This window comes from Mustela putorius, unplaced genomic scaffold (genome assembly GCF_011764305.1).
Source record: "Mustela putorius furo isolate JIRA1106 unplaced genomic scaffold, ASM1176430v1.1 tig00000224_pilon_pilon_pilon, whole genome shotgun sequence".
Lineage (NCBI taxonomy): Eukaryota > Metazoa > Chordata > Mammalia > Carnivora > Mustelidae > Mustela > Mustela putorius.
This window is the reverse complement of record NW_025421321.1, coordinates 18,633,152-18,652,613: the sequence shown is the minus strand read 5'-3', so window position 1 is coordinate 18,652,613 and position 19,462 is coordinate 18,633,152. Positions and strand designations below refer to the sequence as shown.

Genomic DNA, 19,462 nt, shown 5'->3' with positions numbered 1-19,462 from the left:
CTACAAATCAGCAGGCCTCAGTTAAAACAACTAGTCTACCTAAAAATGGCCTCCAAGTATCCTCCCTGACTCTAGGTGACCCTCTCTGTTGCCCCAGATTGCTAGCTTCATAGATTAGGTGGAACTAGGAAAACACCCGAATCCTTGGGCTCCAACCTCCTTTCCCACACTCTGCTTCACTGCTTCTGATTTTCAGTCAACCTCCTCAACATTCTCCCATGTGTGTGTGCACCTCTCCTCTTACTCTAAATGGCTTCCCTGCTCCCCACCATCTGGACAAATACTTCACAACACGAACTCTTTTTTCTCTTCCTCAGTTATCTTTTTTAAGACCATTAGCATTTTAAAAATCTGGACCACTATTGGTATTTATTTTCTTTATCTTTTAAGTGGGCATTTTATTTATTTGTACTTAAGCCTATAAACCAACAGGCCAAACTGGTACTATTATCATGATAAATTAAAATACAAAACATCTTCCTACAAATACTAGAATATTGAACAAATTAGGAATTGTAGTAAAACAACACAAAGGACAGAGGAAATCGACAAAGCACAGTATAACTTAACTCTTCATGGTAACAACTGAGGTTATTAACAAGTAAAGCCTTACAATCTCAGAAAATGCAAATCATCTTTCAGCACACATCTTTGTATTTTTACTTCCTATTCTTGAGGTTAGATTTTAGAGCCTAGAGATATCCAAATTAGTATTATATCTAGTTATCTATAGCCAGAAACATCTTTTGTCATGCTGCCCACAGCAGCCAACGCTACTAAAACTCCTTTTATCAGACTCCAATAATACCCCCTCTTTCGACACAATCAGTACAATGAGAAACAATATCAAAGCAGAGATATAGGACCCTACAAAACAAAGCTTAGGAGAACTAATACAGCCACTCCCCAAACCGAGATTGAATAATATACTCATCATCACATATCTTCATGCTGTGTGTTCATAGAGTAATTTGGGAATAAATGCATTATTTGCTGGATACTTCAGTTAGTGGTTTGCAGCATTACACTGTAGCTTTCCCCAGCAGTTTCTGAGATGGACTCCAAACCATTGACAGGATTTTGCTGGAACTGGATCCAGGGCTACACAGATTCCTCTCCACAACTGTGGAGCTGATTGTTCCAGGCTTGGTTATTCCAGGTGTGGGGACACCAGGTCTCACTGTTCCAGGAATGGTTGCTCCAATTGGGGTTATACCAGGTCTGATCCTCCATATTGGATGGTTTCCAGAAGGGTTCATCAGCTATCTCTGGTGACAGGAAGAGAAGCCTGGATGTTCTGTAGCTGTTGAGTTGCTCTGAGTCACACTGTTGCTATTCTCTGGCCAGTTGCTGTTCTTACACTTCATTCTCTGGTTCTGGAACCAGGTCTTAACCTGATTATAGTTAAGGTTCAGAATGTTGGAATGTTCTTGCATCTGTAGGAGACTGAGGTATTTCTGTCCATGAAATCTCTCACTGAGTACATGTAGCTGGGTCTGAGGGAGGGCAGTTCTGATCTTCTGTTTCTTCACTGGTCGGTATCTTCCTTCTTCACTGTGCTCTCCTCTACAGAAGTGGATCTTAGTTTTACTCTGGGACTGGTTGAAGAATCAGGGCTGTCCTGAAAAGCAGATCCATAGAAGAAGAAAGAGGAGAGATGGTCTCCATGTAGGGTGTCTCAGCAGAAGACATTTGCAAAGATGCATAATGTTCTTCAGGTCCATAAATCTCAGGCACTGGACAAGAATCCCTAGAATTGGATGCTCTGAGACCAGGTGGGCATTGGAGCTGAGCTGGACCCACACTCATGATGCTGAATTGTAGTGGGGGTGGGGAGCAAAATTGTAAGAAAGGTTCATCTATGTGGAAGAGCTTAGAGAAATATGAATATCTCCAGATGTATATTTGCTGCTGAATTGAGCACTGAAGATCTCCAGATATAAGAGTATCAGAAAGATAGGTGGGGGTTGCCTGGGTGGCTCAGTCAGTTAAGTGTCTGACTCTTTTTTTTTTTTTAAGATTTTATTTATTTATTTGAGAGACAGAGAGAATGAGAGAGAGTGAGCATGAGAGGGGGAAGGTCAGAGCAGGAAGCCCACTGTGGGACTGGATCATGGGACTCCAGGATCATTAGATGAGCTGAAAGCAGTCACTCAGCCCACGAGACATCCAGGCACCTGAGTGTCTGACTCTTGATCTCAGATCAGGTCTTGATCTCAAGGTCATGAGTTTATGCCCCACTTGGACTCCATGCTAGGCACAGAGCCTACTTAAAAAAAAAAAAAAAAGAATATAAAAAAGATGGGATAGCAAGAGCCAACCAGCCCAATCCAGCAAAAGGTAAGCATTTATTTTCTTTATATTGTTATTACACCATATTTTAAGACATGTGCCCTCAACTAAATGGCAAAATTTAAAGACAAGAACCGTATCTCATTCAGCCGTTCACATTCAGTGATGGCTGGGAATACACATACATCCGGCTAAGCTCCAGATGTGCTTGCAGCACCTGGAGGGGGCTTGGGAAGCAGTCCATCACCAGAAGGAAAGTAGTCTCACCACACTCCTGCATACACAGAGCATTTCTTTACTTTTCTCATTGCATTTCTCCCAGTTAGACTTTGTCTTGGATGGGTTTCCAGTTTTGCCCTCCCCCCCACCTGGGTGTCTTCCTCTCCTCTCCTCCCTCTACTGCCTTCCCCAGGTTCCCACACTTTCCCCTCCACACCAAACTTGGTTCTATTACAGAGGTTCATCTTCCTGGGGCCAGCACTCCATTCCATGAGCTCAGGGGAGTCTTTGGCTTGTCAGATTCTTCAGAGCAGAGCACATACAGGGCAATCTATTTTTTTCTTTTATTTAAGAAAAAATTTGCTAACGTTGACTGCATCCCAAAACATAACTTCAGTGCTTGTCAGGCTACCAAGTCTCTGTCTCTTTACTTTTGCTTGCCAAGAACTCCCCCTCTCCACCAATGGGACAGAAAAAAAAAAAAAAATCCTGACTTGCCATATACATAGTACATATATTTATGTAACCCTGCATTTCAAGAAGAAGATTGTTATTCACTATTTCCTTTCCAAGCCAATCCATTAGCAGGACCCAAATTTCTCCACTTATTTTTCGTCTCTTGTCTGGATGCCCAGAAAAGCCTCCCAGCTCGTCTCCCTACTTCCGTTCTTACCCAACTACAATCTTTTCTCCACACAGGACCAGAATGATTTTTTTTTAAGTAGTCTCAAGGCAGGGCTTGAACTCCTGACCCTGAGATCAAGACCCAAGCTAAGATCAAGAGTGGGACACTTAGGGATGCCTGAGTGGCTCAGTTGGTTAAGCATCTGCCTTTGGCTCAGGTCATGACCCCAGGGCCCTGGGATTGGGCCCCATGTCAGGCTCCCTGCTCAGCAGGAAACCTGCTTCTCCTTTTCCCCTGTGCTCCTGCTATCTCTCTCTCTCTCTCTCTCGAACAATTAAATAAAAATCTTAAAAAAAAAAAAAGGAGTTGGACGCCTAATTGTCTTAACTGAATCACCCAGCCACCCCCAGAGTGATCTTTTAAAACATACCACTCTTCTTAAAACCCTCATGATTCCCCAGAGCACGTAGAACAAAACTCAGACTCTTTACCATGTTAGTAAGCCTTTACATGATCTTGTTCCTGTGACCTCTCCATTATCCATTGTTATCCATTGCTGCATAACAAAAGACCCCCAAACTTTGTGACTTAAAACAGTAATGCTTTATTATTTCTCACAATTCTGTAGGTTTCTCTGCTGGTCTCTCCTAAGACCACTCTTACAGCTGCAGTCATCTTGACAGAGCAGTGTTGGACAGAGGGTCCAAATGTCTTATTTGCTTAACAGGCAGTTGGCGTTGACTGTTGACTGGGCTCCTCAGTTCTTTTCCTTGTGGCCTTTTAGTGAGCTAGTAAGCTTGTGAGCTTCTCTGCAGCACAGAGAGGTTCCAAGAGAGTGATGGCAAAATCTCAAGGTTCCTTAAGGTCCCCACTCTGGAATTTGTATATTACATCTGTCATATACTATTGATCAAAGCAAATCGGGGCGCCTGGGTGACTCAGACATTTGAGCATCCACCTTGTGATTTTGCTCAGGCCATGATCTCATGGGTTGTAGGATCAAGCCCCACATCAGTCTCCACATTCTGCAGGGAGTCTGGTTGAGATTCTCTCTCCCTCTCATTCTGCCCATATGTGCGCTTGCACTCTCTCTCAAACAAATAAATCAATCTTAAAAAAAAAAAAAAAGAAAAAAAGTTAAACATAACCAGAATAAGGCCCTTTGGGTTACATAATGACTAGGACTCTTATTTTCTCTGTTACTAATTATTATGAAAATGAGTTAAATTTCATTAGCAGTTCACTAAATCAGTAGGAAATGTTCCATAAATGTTAATAACTATTATCATTATAATTATTACTCTTTTTTTAAAAAGACGTATTTACTTATTTTAGAAAGAGAGCATGTACACATGTAAGTGGTAGCAGATAGAGAGAGAGAAATGGAGAGAGACAGAGAATCTTCTGGCAGACTCTGAGCTCAGAAGGAAGCCCAATGCAGGGCTTGATCTCAGAAGCCTGAGATCATGACCTGACTGGAAACCAAGAGTTGGCCGCTTAACACACCAAGCAGCCCTGGTGACCTAACAAATATTACTCTTTAGCTCACAATATCTCTAGGTCCATTGACGTGTCAGTGTTCCTCTATATTATGTGTCTTTTACTTCAAGCAAAGTGAGGGAATTCTTACATTTGAGTAATCCTTGATTGGGATAGCTTTTCTTGTTGGAGTCTTTTTAAAAGTTTCTAACAATCAATAAGCCAAACTAAAAATTTTCACAAGCAAACTGAAGACATGTAGTTAAGTGTTTTTCCTGCCTGTCCTCTACAACCATGAGAGAAAGTTGAGGAAGAAAGTTTCCTTTTTGCAGAATCCCATGTGATATATGTGAAAGGTTGATAGAATTTTTAAAAAATCAACATTTTGCAATTCCTGACAAAAATTCAAGGCAAAGATCATTTGATACTATTAGATGAAGGGTTGCTGGGGGTAAGTATACATAGGGGGGTTCAGGGGGTCCCCACCGCTGGATTTACTGATCCATCTCAGTGTCTGAATGAAGAGAGAGCTAACTGTGTCATGCAGGTACTCCCTGCATGTAGAAGGAAATATACATCTCACCTCTCTCAGGTGAGAGGTGGGACGGAGTACACAACATCACTTCTGAAGCATCCTTGCCCACATACTTAAACTGAATCACACCTGGGTTTTAAATCAGACTTCTGGTTTATAGGCAACCCAGAGGTAACAGGGACAAGTTAGGGGACACCTCAGGGAAGCTGTTGGCCGTATGCAGAATGCCGACCACCTGACAACTGGAAAGTGATAAAGAGGGTGTGCTCAGGAGAAGACATGTAGGGTTTTCTTACAAAGTTAAACATACACATTCATTGTGACAAGTTATTCTACTCTGGGGTATTTACCCAAGAGAAATGAAAACACATGTCTACAAAAAGACGCATACAAAAATATTCTTAGCAGCTTTTTCCCCAGGAGCCCAGATTGGAAACTCTCCCAATGTCCAGCGACAAGAATGTGCACAAGCAGATTGTGGTACATGCGGATGATGGAATATAACTCACAGTAAAAAAAAAACATGCAACAGCAGGGATGAACCCCCCAAATATGCTGAGGACAAGTAGCTGCATACAACAAGGAACAGGCAAAACCCATCCACAGTGAGAGAAGTCAGAGCAGTGGCTGGGGGTGAAGGGAGAGTTGTCTGTGAAGGTACAGGAGGAAAGTTTCTAAGGTGAGGGAAACATTCTCTTTCATGATAAGGATGTAGGCTGCCAGGTGTATGCATTTATCCAGACTCTTTGAACTATGTGCTTAATACTTGTATATTTCCTTCTACATAAGGAGAAATTAAGTAGGAGGAAATGAGGGAGGGAAGTTGAGAGAGAGAAAGAAGAGAGGGACAAACAGAGAGAGAACCAAACAACAAACGTGATGTGTGGACTTCTTAGATTCACAAACAACTACAAAAAGTTTTATATTTATGGAAAGTTGAATGTGGACTACATGAGCATGTCGATGACTCCAAGGGATTATGAATTTTTAGATGTAAAAATGGCAAGTGGTCATGTAAGAAAATGCCCAGTTTTAAGAAACACATACTGAGGGACGCCTGGGTGACTCTGTCAGTTAGACTGCTGCCTTCAGCTCAGGTCATGATCCCAAGGTCCTCAGATCGAGTACCGCATCAGGCTCCCTGCTCAGTGGGGAGCCTGCTACTCCCCCTGCTTCTCCTCTCTCTCTTTCTCTCTGACAAATAAATAAAATCTTAGGGGGAAAAAAAAGAAATGCATACTGAAATATTTATGGTAATGTAACATGATGTCGGGGCTATAATATCTAAGGGTGAAAAGCAACTAAAAACATTTAATGGGTCATAAAAAGTGAGCATGACAAAATCATGACAGCTCTGGAACCTGGGTAGTGACTATATGGGGATTTACTGTTCTATTTTTTGGTATATTTGAATTTTTTTGTAATAAAAAAATGGAATTGTTCTAAGTCAATAGAGAATATAATACCCACAATATAAAAGCCAGAAAGTATATGGAAGTTTTCAAAATTATATTCTCTTTCCTTATCAGACCATAGATCAATTTTCCCTGTTTTCTGCCTTGGCAGATTTTTTGCTTTGATTAAAATTCACACCTTCCGAGATCACAATTATGAATGGATTATATTAATAACATTTATTTCATATTTCAATCAATAAATAGTTACTGAGAAATAACAGTAATGTTCTTTACAGAGAACGTTCCAAAAGCAGCACCTACGCCCAGTTGTTCTATCCAGGGAAGGAATCACTTTGGGGAAGGAGTCTTCCTGCCTGGCAGAATCGCATCTTACCACCAGGAGGCGCATCCTCACCGAATTTGCTTTAGAAAAGATAACATCAGACCAACATTGTCTGAGGAGCTGGTTACCAGTCTCTTGGCGCGCCCACGACCAGAGTTTGTAATTGTTTAGGCATGTCTCTGGTGACCTCATCCCACTACACTTGAGTCTTTTTGAGGAAACAATTAGCCTGTTTGAACAGAACAGGTAAGGCAAATTAGTAACTGGAAAATTACTAAGTCGTTCTACAGGACGTGTTAGGACATCCTGTACTCCCTTGAGGCTGAGAGTTAGGGTGTGGACCCTGTTTCCTCATTTGATGGCTGAGAAAGGAGACAAGTCACCCCTCTCCCCACAGCGCAGCCCCTTCATTGTCCTTGGGAGGCTGGGCAGTGAGAACAGAAGTGGAGCTGGCCTTGGTGGACGGGGCTTCACTGGGACAGACAAGTCTTCCTCCTCACCCCTCCCTGTCCCTGGCTTCTTTCCTCTCAGCTCTGAGGACACCGAAATGCAGCCTTCAGAAACTCTGGGTGGGGAAGACCCCAGGCTGGCAGCTGCCTGAAACTGCTGTGTGCTCTAGAAACCCTGGGAGCCGATTCTCCTGGACCTTGGTTCTGAGTAGCCATTTGCTGAGACACCAGTAGGTTCTAGGTTCTAGGCCTCTTCACTTACATCTGGAATTTTAAAAAGAGACAAAAGTGAAACCCCAAACTCAGAGAAAAAGAGATGAGATTTGTGGTTAACCCAGGAAGGAGGCGTGGGGGTGGTCTTTGGAGAAGGTGGTCGAAAGACACAAACTTGCAGTCATAAGATCAATAAGTACCAGGGATATAATGTGTGACTCCATGATTTTGGCAAACACTGTTGTGTATGTTGGATAGTTGATAAAAATATAAATCCTAAAAGTTCTCAGCACTAGAAAAAACATTCAAACCTTTTTTTTTTTTGCCTCTATATGAGATAATAAATTTTAACTAATTGTGGTGATCATTTCATAATATATGTAAGTCAACTCATTATGCTGTACATCTTTAACTTACTGCTGTGTCTTAAGTGTATCTCAATAAAACGGAAAGAAAAGGAAGATCCGAGGAAGGTGGCACCAGAGTGAAGAAACTTCTTGAAGCCCCCAGATCACACCACAGAGGCAGCTGTCTTCTCTCCCTGTACCTGAAGCTCACCCTGGCCTGGATCAAAGTTCAGAGGTCTGCAAGGTGAAAGAAACAGCCGAGAAGAGGGAGGGTGTGAGGAGTGTAATAGAAAGAAATAATAACCAGTTTGCTCAGAGCTCAGAAGAGAGAAGACTCCCTTCTGGCCCCCCCACTCAGGGCTGCTTCCCTCCCCACCCCCACCCCCACCTCACCAAGGATCATTCCCCATCCTTCCCTGCCTCAGGCTTTCCCAGCAGCGCCATCATGAGGGGGCCTCCAGAGGAGAAGACTAACCTGTGTGAGAATCATATTCTACTTACCACTCACATGTACATTCATGACATTCACTTAACAGCTAGCAATGGGGGTCATGCAAGGTGGAGGTGTTGGGGGTGTCTTTGAAGAGCCCAGACAGCTGTCCGGTGGGGGAGCCAGTCATAAGAAAATCATCACGATGCCGCAGAAGAACTTCAGGAGCTGCAAGCATAACATAGAGGACAAGAATCAGGACCTTTTGTGGATGGAAAGGAGGAAAGTGCCAAGTTTCAGGAAGGTTTATTGCAGAGGAGGTAAGCATTTGGAGATTCAGTCAGCCAGTCCGCCAGTCCGCCAGGAAATTCTTTCTGAGTGCCTTCTGGGTGCCAGGCACGGGATCCCATCAGTGAAGAAAACAGTCCAAAATCCCTGCCCTCATGGGGATGGCATCCTATTGGTGGGGAGGGTGCAGCGGAGGTACAGACTGTAAACATAAGAACAAGTAAATTCTAGAACAGTTAGAATGCTGTGGGGGAAATAGGACAGCTCATGTGGGGGTTAAAAGTCATGTTGAAGAAGTCAGGGAAGCCTCATTGAGGAGGTGACATTTGAGCAAGGACTTCTAGAAAGAGAAGGCATACACAGCCACTAGGGTGCTGGCCTGTGTGAGGGAGGGCAGGGAGGCCAGTGAGGCTGGAGCGATGCAGGAGGCAAGGCCAGACTGCAGAGGCTTTGCAGGCAATCATGACAACTATGGCTCTTAACCCTGAGAGAAATGGGTGACCATCGGAGCAGTGGTGTGCTGGCAGATTGGGTCTAAAAAAAAAAAAGGCCTGTTCTTTAAGCATTTGCCAGTTCCTGTGGTATAAATACTCCCACCATGGCCAATTCCAAGCTACAAATACAACACACCGGAGCAGGGAGGGAGGGTATGTGCAGGAATGCTTCTTGGTGACTGGGACACGCCATTGTACCCACTCTTGCTTTGGGCAGTTTGAAGCAAAGGTGTGTGACATGATCTGACATGCATTTTAAGAAGGTCACTCTAGCTGCTGTGTTGAGAGGAGGCAATGGGTGGGTGGGAGGGCAAGGACAGAAGCCAAGGCGCCATTCAGGGAGCTAGCGACCTGATCATGGTGACGGCGGGTCTCAGAGATTAGCGGTGGTGGAGATAGCAAGTCCTACACAGATTCTGGCAGTATTCAGAAGTCCATTGAAATCCACCTGGATTTCATGGCAGAATGGATAGGGGGTATGAGAGGAAGAAAGTAAGACAGGATGGCTCTGAGGTTATGTGGAAGATTTGGGGGAGAATGTGAGGAAAGGCATTCCAGGCAAAGGGAATAGCATGTGAAAGGCATGTATTTGGGAAAGAGAAGCAAGATCATGTGGCTATGAGGGCAGAGGCAGCAAACAGGGCTGGAAAAGAGGTTCCTGACCAGGAGTACCACAGAGAGGAGCCAGGACCCACTGGCTCCTGGTGGAGCCATTAGTGGAGATCCACTAATAGGGTTTTAGCAGAGAAGTACATGAATAGGTTCATAAATTAAAAAACAACTAGAGAAGCTGGAGGCAGTGAGACCAGTTAGGAAGCCATATCACTGGTCTAGGAGAGACAGAGAGAGTCTCATCAGGACAGTTGCAGTGAAGCTAAAGAGAAGAAGAGGGGAGTCTGAGGGTCATAGAACTGGTTCCAAAGCCAACCTTGAATGTACATGGATCACAGAACACAGTGCGTACTCTGTCCATGTTTGCTCAATAACTAATCAGGGGACTGATGTGAGTCTTATCCTTATAATCTCCTCCCCTCCCCCCACTTATTTCCCAAGTTAAATGTCTTTTCCAAAGGACAAATACATTTGTAATATAAGAATATGGTTCAAATGTTCATGCCCCTGTGAAAGATCTGGAAGTGTTCTCACTCTCAGTCTGGGGGTGTTTACACGGCTGTACCCATAGAAAGGTTCTTCAAGCTGTATAATGAACATTTGTGCACCTCCCTGGAAGCCTGAATATACCTATTGATGAGCCATATTGATTCACTTTACCATGTAAATGACAGAGCTTGGAGCCCTCCCTTAGACCAAGCCCTCATTTCCAGGCAGGAGAAGAAGCCAATAGTATTCCACTAGGATAGACAGAGGAAAGGGGAGTAGACAGAACACAACAACCGATAAACTTGACCCACTACTTTGCTGTTGAAAATCCATGTGGTTATCTATAACATCTGAACCTTTCAAATGAAGTAACGCCTTGAAGTGTATGTGATGGAAGCAGAAGGAACCCGGTACTAGTGACTGGCCCACAACACATGACTCAAGGAGCCCAAATTGGTCTCTTACCAGAGTGATGCAGGACCATCCCAAGACACCATTTTTATAACACCAGAAACCTCTGTCATTGGCCTCATAGTCCACCTCAGCCAGAGAAAGCAGATTTCTTTTGCCCTTCACATTGGTTCCCACCCCACAAGTGGCTTCTCTTCTCCCCCAAGGCCAAAAAATACATGTACCTCTTCCACAAAGCCTTTGTGCATAGGGCTTGTAGCCACAGAACCATGAACTGTTCTAGACAGATCGTGAAGTCTGAACGCCACCTATGCTGCAAAATCCAGCTGTTACTTATTCAAGTGCCATCTTGGATTGTTTTTCCTACTTATAAGGGTCGTGTCCCCAGTTAGCCTGGAAGTGTGAGTTCAGGAGCTAACCTAGCCAGGGCTGGATTCTCAGGGACACTAAGGAATATTTACTCATCTCTGATAATGGCCCACACCCAAAAAGCAAAAAATAAATGACTACCTCTTGTGCTCACACTCTGAAGAGAATATCCATCCATCTCTACTAATTGGACTGTCTATAAAAGAACCAGAAGAGAGAACATGTGTGCGTGCATACACGCTCGTGTGCTTATGTGTAGCTGTGTCTGTTTTGAGGGTAGAAACATATTAATAACTATCACTTATTAGATACCTGTTGGGCACCAGTAACTTGATATTCTCATTGAATCCTCATAACAGTCCGGTGAGGAAAATGCTATTTTGGATTCTCTGATTAATAAATCCGTTACAGGTTAGTTGTGGGATTGACATGAGACTTTCTGATTCATTTTCTCTTTGTAGATGTTGAGTGATTTTTATAGCTATGCCATATTTTTTTACACTTCACCAGTTTTTTTTAAAATTTTATTTATTTAATCTCTATACCCAGTGTAGGGTTGGCACTCACAACCCCAAGATCAAGAATCACATGCTCTTCCAAATGAGCCAGCAAGGCACTCCTATACTTTACCCCTTTTATGAGATTATTCTGTCTGTAATTCAGACTCAGTTACATGTGATGACCAAGCTTAATAAGAAAAATACTGACACATTTCTGCATTTAAACACTTATAATGAATGGTAATATTATTCAAGAATAACTTAAGACCACATGATTTTACCAAAATGTTATGATTTTATAAAATCATTTGGTCACTTGTATAATTGTTAGACCTTGACAAATAAAATTTAAGCAAAAAGCAAAACAATAAAATAATAATGTCTGTTACAAACGGGTATTCAGCATGCTTCAGTAACTTGCCCTCAACTTTCCCCCAAGAATAGAAGTTATTAAATGCCTCAGTTGCTGCGCTGATATCCAGGGAAGTAAAGAGACTCACCCAGGGTCACACAAGCACAGCCTCTTGATTCCCTTTGTCTTCCACTGTGGGACAGAAGTGGTCATGCAAGCAATACAGCCATCTCTGTCCTCAGGGTGGGTGTCCTCTGTCCTTGGGCCTGGGCTGATGACTGCTCAGGTTGGAAATCCCCAGGAAACACAGTCATCATACACCAGCACGAAGCCAGGAGCAAAATGAGGATGAATCTTTCAAAAGGAAATGCTATTCCAGAGTTCACACTGAGGGTATCGCTGACTGAACCTCGTTTCCTTTCCAGTCCTGAGCATATTTCGTAACAAAGGGTTTTCTAAGAATGAAGATTCCAAAAAGTAGCTAGAAAACAAGCCTGACAGTCATGGGATGGTCATCAGGTGAATACCTCACTTACCACATCCTCAGAAACATCCACCAGTGTTTGGTTTCTGTTGTCCTGGCAACAGCCCCCTTAAGTCCGTGCCCATTAGGGCATATCTGAGAGAAGAGCCCACCAAGGGCTGGGTCAGGAGGTTAGACCAAGATATCTCCCAGCCTGAAGTAAAAGTAGGTTGAGATTTATCTGGGGAGAAGGTAAAGATTTAATCCCCCACAGACACACAAGGATTGTTCATATTTGTTTGTTTCACACCCTCCATACTGCTGTGGGCAGGTGTGGGGAAGGAAATGAGGAGGGGGAAGGGGGGAGTGCCCGGGTGTCAAGGAAGCAGGCATAGCCCCCTGCACAGTTGGCACAGTTCTACCCACAGAGAAGACATTCAAGCCACATCTGAGGATCAGATGGAATGGAGTGACGGGATTTTAAGGGGGATTTTCATTTCCTCAATTGTTTTACAGCTGAGGAAACAGACACAGAGAGGTTAAGTCACTTTCCCAAGGTCACAAAGCAGCCTAATCACAGCTTAATCACCAGTCCTAGAGCTCCTGACTGTCATCTGCTCTAGCAATCTTCCCAGGAAGACCCTATTCACCCACCAGTTTGCACAGGGCTCTCTGTCCCCCGGCTTTGTCCGGGCCAAGCTCCATAGGAGACACTGCCGCTTTGTGTCGCCCTCCTTGGCACAAGACGAAATCAGGTGGTCCCCATTCTTCCTGTTCCACTCTGCCAAATCTAACTGCACACACTTCCTGTGCACAAAGCCAGCTCGCCAATTATCTGCTCCAATTAAGGAGTGTGAGATGTGGTTAATTCAGTCGCTCTGGAGGGGTGACTGAGGCGAACGATGGGCTGGCCATGCTGGCTACAGGTCCCCTCAGCAGTCCTGGCCGTGCTGTTTCCCCTGGCACCCTTCCCCTACCCCCAGATGGCCGCTGTCGTTTCTTTACCTCCCCTCTCTCTCCTTTCTCAGTCCCTGGAGTTCCAGAACTGTGTCTTACTCTCCCTCCCCCTCTGTCAACACAGAGTTCTGTCCTAATTCTGTGTCCTCTGAAAAACTAATGTGTACAGAGTTGTCGGTGGTGGATCATGGATTAACACTCTGCTCTCCCGGAGATGATCAGCTCTCAAACGGCATTGCTCATGATGTGTCTTCTGCTCTTATGCCTAAAGCCAGGCTTGCCACAGATAAATGTAAAAAAGCAGAACAAAACAAAAAACACCTTTTTTGCTTGACGGGCAGACCCCAAAAACTCACTCTACTGCCAGTTCTTTCTGCCTCTTCGCACTAAAGCAAACAAGGCAGATAGAGGCTGAGTATATATGAGTCGCATTGGTTAGGACGACAGGTACTGTCAAGACCAATGCCCTCCTCCCTGCTTAATGGGACACATTTTATGATCCTGATGTGGAATATACATATAATATAATAATATAATATATAATATACATATAAGATAACCTACCTGTACATACTTTCTCAAAAATAAAATCAGCATAATGCCTTGACAGGAAGGATTCAAAGAAGAAATAAAAGGCTGGTGATTTGTAATAAAGTAATATGTATTTCGACATGGAACTGCTCAGGCCCAACTACAACAGAAGATAAAACAAAGGAGCCGGTGCTGTAATTATTCATAAACTTAAATCAGTACAGTGTGTTGCACTGCATACAACTAGTGTTGTCATTGGTGACATAATTTTTCAAATAGTGAGCAAATCTTTGTAGAGTTCCAAAAAAGAGTTAAAAAAAATTTTTTTTTTGGAGATTTTTGCCTACCCATTTGAGAGAGAAAGAGAACACAGAGCAGGGAGAAGCAGACTCTCTGCTGAGCAGGGAGCCTGACGTGGGGCTCAGTCCCAGGAAAGTGAGAACATGACATGAGCTGAAGGCAGACACTTAACCAACTGAGCAACCCAGGAGCCCCCCAAATTTTTGTTTTACATGGCAGTCACCTTCCTGGAAAATTAGGTGTGTCTGAAGCCATGCAAAAAATACATTCAATTTATTCGTAAAATATAATTATGCTGAAGGCACAGGTCATTATAAACATTTCACTGTTGTTTTAAATCTACATGAATATCTGGGACAAGACATCTCAGACTCCTGTCAGCTAAACACAAGCAGTGCCATATACTGTGGCAACAAAAAATATACCCCACCTCGCCAAAATTTGCAAAATGCTCCTGTGGGTGCTACTGGGCCCTTCACCCCATAGGTCATCATTCCCTTAGCAATTACCTTCAGCCTCTAGTAACAGGGTCCTTAAGTGACAGTAGTTAAACAAATAGGGGTTTGTTTCTCTCTCAAGTAAACTAAAGCTGAAAGCAGGCAATGTTGGGCTGCTTTGTTCAAGTCTCCTATTCTTTCTGCTTTACATCCCTAGTATTGATTTTCAACCTCAAGTTCATGGCTGCAAAGTGGCTGCTGGAGCTCCAGCTATTTGTGTCTATGATCTGGGTATGAAGAAGAAAGAAGAGAGGAAGTCAGGAAGATGGATAAATCTCCTTTAGGAATGTTTCTGGAAGTCCCATCCAACAACTCCCTTTTTATCCATGCTCAAAGCAGGCCTGGAAATAAAATTTTTTAGTTAGATGCTTTGCTGTCTCTAATAATAATATTGGGTTCTATAGTAAAGAAGCCGGAGTGAACAGACATTGGGTAGACAGTCAACAACACCTGGCATACTGTTTCTCTCACCCACCAACAAGATCCAGGGAACCTGCCAAAACCCCAAAGGCAGATTCAACACACAGATCCTACAAGAGGCTTTCAACGTTTTGAGTTCTTTGGCTCAAGGTCTCAAGCTTCTGATGGCTTCCATTCTCATCTGCCATTTCACCCAAGGGAGCACAGTGAAGACTCATTACAATGAGCAGTTCTTTTTTTTTTTTTTTTAATTTTTATTTATTTGACAGAGATCACAAGTAGGCAGATAGAGAAAGGAGGAAGCAGGCTCTCCTCGGAGCAGAGAGCCCAATGCGGGGCTCAATCCCAGGACCCTGGGACAATGACCTGAGATGAAGGCCAAGGCTTTAACCCATTGAGCTACCCAGGCTCTCCACAATGATCAGTTCTGACTAGATGCTTGTGCTGAACAAATTTGGCGACAGCGGACCAATCTGAGAAGGGGCTCAAGACCCCAAATCTGCCAGAGCTTCCAGTGTGAGAGCTCAAGATGACAGTGGTTTGGTTTCTCACATTTGATATTCATCATTCGAATGAATGTATGTGTGTTTGTTTTCCAGAGTTTGTGCCAAACCCCCTGGAATTTTCCTAGAAGAGTTTTGTTCCATCTTACAAACATGTATTATTACATCTACAGCCTTTCTCCTGCTGCATGCCAGGGATGCAAGTTGAAGCCAACAATGGCTCTTCCCTGGAGAGCTGACAGCCTGGACATGGGGAGCAGTGGGAGGATGGCAGCCACAGGCCACTACACTCCAAAGTGGTTAGTGCAGTGCCATACTTAGGTGCTCAATAAATAGTGACATTTTGACCTGTTATCTTCTTTGTGATGCTTGGAGATGAATCCATGCTCTTCGAAGCTGACTGGGCTCAGGAGTTACTCACCACACTTCTATTACCAAATGTTCTATTTTTCCTTCCATTTCACTCAGTCAACTATGCCCTAGAATAAGTTCTTGAAATATGTTTTTATTTTCAACCTTGCAGAAAACCTTCTTGCATTGAAGCCATGTCAAAACTCTTGGAACTGGGAAATATCTAGAGATATGCAAAGATTAAAAAAAAAATAATCATCATCTCTATACTTGGAAATTCCTAGTTCTTCCTTAGCCTCAAAATCCCACCAGAGGGCAATTTGGCAGGAATTTTCAGTTTTGATGAAACGTTTATATCCTTTGACCCTGCAATTCTTCTTCTAGGAAATTATACCAAGAAAATTATTTTTATTTTATTTTATTTATTTATTTATTTATTTTTTATAGACATGTATTTTTATCCCCAGGGGTACAGGTCTGTGAATCGCCAGGTTTACACTATACCAAGAAAATTATTAAGGACATACACAAAGGTACAAAACAAGGGTATTTTTAGAGGCTGATTTATAACCATGAAAGCACCTACATGTGGCTATTTGCAATGTTTTCTAACCAATAATAAAAGATCAGTGACTACAGTACATTCCACACAACAACACGGCATCCATTTGAAATTATTCATTTAACAATTATGTATCAATTACTTACTATATGCCAGGCCCTGTTGTAAATAGGAGGATACATTACTGCATAAACAGACAGTGTGGATCTCACATTCTGACTGTGCACTTTAATTGTATTTATTGACATGAAAATACATTTAGGATAGATCATTAAATGAAAAAAGGTTGGTTACAAAATCATTAATAATGATGATGATAATAGTCAATAACACACTAAGGCACTTAGTAGATAACAAACTAAGGCACTTAGGAGCTTTACATACATTAGTCATTTTATTGATATAAGATCCTAATATGACTCAATGCTTGTTTAAAAATAATTTTTATATTCATTACCATTTTGTTGACCAACACAGGCACAAGTGCAATAATAAAGCAACTGTTTTCTTCTCCCACATTTCCGTGAAACCCGATCTGTGGATTTGTCCTTCTGAGGACCGTGGATGAAATCTCAGGCAGTTCTCAGTATTTCCGGTCTCTTGCAGTCAGGTAGGCAGTCTTACTTTGAGAATTAAAACATCTAGTCCAATCTGAACTTCTCTCTATTCGAAGGGGAGTCTTCTCCTTCAGGCTGAACTGCTATGAGCTCAGAATCGTGGAAGGGTTTCTTCTCAGAGCTGCTCCTCTTCCCTTTGCCTTTGACCCCTCCATGGTGGGGGGTGGGGGTAGGGAGGTGGAGCCTGAGGTGAGATTGGGGAAGGGCAGCCTTCAATAGCAGGCAGAGTCCTAGACCATCATTGGCTCCTGTGGTTGGCCACACAGACCTTTGCAGCCTCTTTTATCTGACAGGTGCTTTTGCAGGCTGCTCCCAAGATTTTCTGTGGACAATGTTGTCCCTCTCATAGCTGGAAGCATCCCATTCTTTTCTCAGCCCATGTGGTCTCCAGCATTCTCCCTTATGCTGACTTTCTCCTTTGGGCCCTTTGTCCTCCCACTCAGGAGTCCTGTAGTGTGGTTCCCCTTTCCAGCAACCCAGGCCGGCTCCCTCCTCAGAGTCCCATGGCCTCTGGTAAAGATTATACATCTTTGCCCTCCACTGAGGACGGCAGTCCTTCTTTCTCCTTGTTGTTGGGCAGACTGAGGCACAGCTACAGTCTCTCACCTGTGGGCATCTCTTGGCAAAAGGCAGGTACCAGTCCCCAAACTCTAGGAGGCACACATTCTCACTGTTCTCTGATCCTCAAGGGTCCCTCACTTGCCTTGGGGTTAGGGACCACCCTCCTCTCCCACTGGGAGGTGGCATGGGATCCAGCCCATCAACAATGTTCTTGGCAGAATTTTCTCTCACTGCTCTTCAGACCTCACTGTGAGACTAGAGGGGGATTGCTCCAAGCTGGCAGAGCCTGTTTCATAATCTCTCAGTTTCCCCTGTGTCCGTTGAATAGAAGTCATAACACCTTAATTAGGATATTTGGGACATGGGGTCCTTGGCTACTTATTGTAGTGTAATCGACTTTTAGGGCTTCAGACAGAAGTGTGCACAAGGAGCCCCATTTTAACCTCCTATGATATTCCTGCAGACATGCACATGTCTGAAGGTTTCACAGCAAAACCGTATCCATTATCTTCAGGTCATAGGGTTGTTTTCTTCTTTTGTGCTATCAGTGCTTGTCTGTACCAGCACTGAACACATTTTAAAAGAAAAACTCTTCTTAAAAGGAAAATATTCTTCCATGTGTGAAACAAAACAAAACAATCTAGACACAGATACCACACCCTTCACAAAAAATAAACTCAAAATGGGTCACAGGTCTAAATGTGAAACACAAAACTGTAAAGCTGCTAGAAGAAAACACAGGAGAGGATTTGGGTGGCCTTGGGGACCGTGATGACTTTTGGATACAACCCCAAAGCCGTGATCAGTGAAAGAAATAACTGACAAGCTGGACTTCACTAAAATGAACACCGTCTGCTCTGCAAAAGACGACTTCAAGAGAATGAGAAGATCAGCCACAGAGAGAGAGAAAACAATGGCAAAAGACACCCCTGATAAAGGACTATTATCCAAAATACACAGAAAATTTTTAAGACTCAGTAAGAAAACAACTGATTAAAAAAATGGGCCAAAGACCTTAAGAGATACCTCATCTAAGAAGGTAGCAAAGAAGCATATGAAAAGATGCTCAACATCCATAGGTCATCGGGAAATGCAAATTATTATTTTTTAAAGAGAATAGCAATTCATTTTTTTTTTAATTTTATTTATTTATTTGAGAACGAGAGAGAGAACACGAGCAGGGGAGAGGAGAAGCAAGTTCCCTGCAGAGCAGGGAGCCCCACATGGGGCTCAATCCCAGGACCCAGGGATCATGACCTGCGCCTAAGGCAACTGCTTAACTGACTGAGCCACCCAGGCACCCCAGAAAATGCATATTAAATCACCGTAATACCAGCAGTCTTGGGGGGATGCCAGTGTGGATCTAGGGGCACCACCCTCTTCCATGGTGGAGGCGGCTGCAGCCACTCTGACCCACGTGGCCATGCAGTGGCTGCTGGCTTATGCCAGGGCACCATTCCTGTGAGCAACGCTGTCTGATCTGGGGGCAGCCCTGCCCAGCAGCACTGGCCTAATGCTGCTGCTCCTGCTCCCAATTTTTGAGGATGCTTCCATTCCTCAAAAGCCCATGCTTAGATTTGTTGAAAGGACACCACCGTGCCAAAAGGAAGACGAGAACCTCAATACTTGAGTGCCATTGGTGACCTTCTACTAAAGCTCCTGAGTTCACAGAAGGCAGTTTTGCCATCTTGGCACTGGGTGGTGGTTACCTCCACAGGTTACCTCTACCTCCAAAGGCTGCACCTGACAGTCCAATGCTCTCTGGACAACGAGAACATGTTTGCCTGATAGAGAGTACCAGTACCTTTCAAGTTCATCACCTGCAAGGGTGTGGGGCAGCCCATGGTAGGGAGGCC

The 19,462-nt window shown here is 43.6% G+C and overlaps 1 long non-coding RNA gene and 1 pseudogene across 3 annotated transcripts; both read right to left on the bottom strand.

Moving 5' to 3' along the window:
* Positions 1–656: 656 nt before the first annotated feature.
* On the bottom strand, positions 657–1,987 carry LOC101672319 (annotated as a pseudogene).
* A 2,223-nt stretch (positions 1,988–4,210) lies between these two features.
* On the bottom strand, positions 4,211–12,398 carry LOC101693653. 3 transcript variants are annotated; one of them, XR_006606021.1, is made up of 4 exons: positions 11,993–12,398; positions 8,401–8,557; positions 7,970–8,136; positions 4,211–4,246 (listed from the first exon to the last, which is right to left on the bottom strand). It is a non-coding gene; the product is annotated as an uncharacterized LOC101693653 (long non-coding RNA). The 3 variants fall into 3 exon arrangements; XR_001179470.2 differs by lacking the exon at positions 4,211–4,246 and adding an exon at positions 6,639–7,603 and having other exon boundaries at positions 11,993–12,397; XR_199433.3 differs by lacking the exon at positions 4,211–4,246 and having other exon boundaries at positions 6,639–8,136; positions 11,993–12,388.
* Positions 12,399–19,462: the final 7,064 nt, after the last annotated feature.